This window comes from Alligator sinensis, unplaced genomic scaffold, assembly GCF_000455745.1.
Source record: "Alligator sinensis unplaced genomic scaffold, ASM45574v1 scaffold1012_1, whole genome shotgun sequence".
Taxonomy (NCBI): Eukaryota; Metazoa; Chordata; order Crocodylia; family Alligatoridae; genus Alligator; species Alligator sinensis.
This window is the reverse complement of record NW_005842104.1, coordinates 2,062,441-2,064,255: the sequence shown is the minus strand read 5'-3', so window position 1 is coordinate 2,064,255 and position 1,815 is coordinate 2,062,441. Positions and strand designations below refer to the sequence as shown.

Here is a 1,815-nt window from a genome sequence, read left to right as displayed (position 1 = left end):
CTTATAGGGTATACTCGAACCGAGATCAGGTTAAAGAAAAAAAGGAAGACAAAAGAATGAAGACACAAGCATCGCTGTTGGCGGCAGCAATTGTAGAACAGAGGGGGAGAGCAAGAGGGAGAGGAAATAGAGGATGTAGAGGAAGGGGGGGCGAGAACGGGCACTGGAAGAATGAGTGCCCCAAAAGGGGGGAGAAGAAATGCGATGAAGAAGAGAGAGTGATGATGTTAGAAGATTCTGACCAAGAGTGACAGGGACCGGGGGCAAACTTCGAAGTAATTCCTGTCTCCCCTGATGAGCCCCTGGTTAGAATGCAAGTGAGGGGAGAGCTCATTGATTTTTTGGTGGACAGTGGAGCCACTCATTCAGTTGTAACGAACTTTAAAGTACCCCTGTCAAAAACCAAGATACCCATAGTGGGAGCAACAGGTCAACGGACCCATCGTCCTTTTGTGCCCCCCATGGAGTGTAAATTAGGAGGAAAGAAAGTATATCACCAGTTCCTGTATATGCCCGAGTGCCCCCTACCCTTGTTTGGAAGAGATTTGCTGTGCAAATTGCAAGCCCAACTAACCTTTTCAGATGAGAAAATCACTATGAAAATACCAACAGAGGAGACCTGGAAGGTCCAGATGTGTCTCCTACAAAAGGTAGGGGAGGAAGGGAAAATCCCCCCCGAAGTAGAAGACGCCGTAGTACCCTGGGTATGGGTGGGAGAGAAGCCAGGGAGGGCGAAACTGGCCACCCCCGTCAAAGTTGACTTGAAATCAGGGGTTAAACCACCCAGGGTGCCACAATACCGGTTAAAATTGGAAGCTTGGAAAGGTCTGGAACCACTCATAAAGCGATTCCTTGAGCATGGCTTGCTCCGGGAGTGCCAATCATCCTTTAATACCCCTATTTTACCTGTCAAAAAGCCCCATAGTGACAAGTATCATTTCGTGCAAGACCTTAGGGCTGTAAACGCGACAACAGTGACCCTCCACCCGGTGGTGCTGAACCCTTATACCTTGCTGGCTACGTTGTCTGTGAAAGACAGGTGGTTTACGGTCCTGGACCTGAAGGACTCCTTCTTTTGCATCTCGCTTGAAAAAGGCAGCCAAGAAATTTTTGCATTCTAATGAGAAGACCCGAATACTAGAAGGAAAACACAATTGTGCTGGACAGTTTTGCCCCAAGGTTTCAAAAACAGCCCCACCATCTTTAGCACGGCCTTGAGTGCTGACATCCAGAAGTGGGACAAAGGATCGTCAGGAACCCTGTTGCAGTACGTTGACGATTTGTTAATTGCAGCAGCCACACAGGAAGAGTGCCGTTGGTTGACCGTGAGTTTGCTGAACTTCCTGGGACAGGTGGGGTACTGGGTATCCCGGAAGAAGGCCCAGATAGAGCCAGAGAAGGTACGGTACCTGGGATTTGACATCTCACAAGGCCAGAGAGCATTGGGCCCAGAGAGAAGAGAGGCCATCTGCCGAATGGCAGTCCCAAGAACTAAGAGGCAGCTGAGAGGTTTCCTGGGAATGGCAGGATTTTGCTGAATCTGGATCCTCAACTTTGGACTAATAGCCAAAGCCCTTTATGAGACTACCACTGGCAGCAAGGGAGAGTTACAATGGACAGCAGAATGCCGAAAGAGCTTCGACACCATTAAACAGGCCCTCATGATGGCACCGGCCCTGGGCCTGCCAGATCTCAGTGAACCATTTCAACTTTACGTTCATGAACGCCAGGGGGTTGCGTCAGGGGTGCTGACTCAGCACTTAGGTAGCTGGAAGAGGGCCGTGGCCTATTTCTACAAACAATTGGACCCTACTA

At 49.7% G+C, this 1,815-nt stretch overlaps 1 pseudogene; it reads left to right on the top strand.

Annotated features, from left to right (window-relative positions):
* Positions 1-311: 311 nt before the first annotated feature.
* Positions 312-1,815, top strand: part of LOC112550420 — a 22,373-nt pseudogene continuing 20,869 nt past the window's right edge.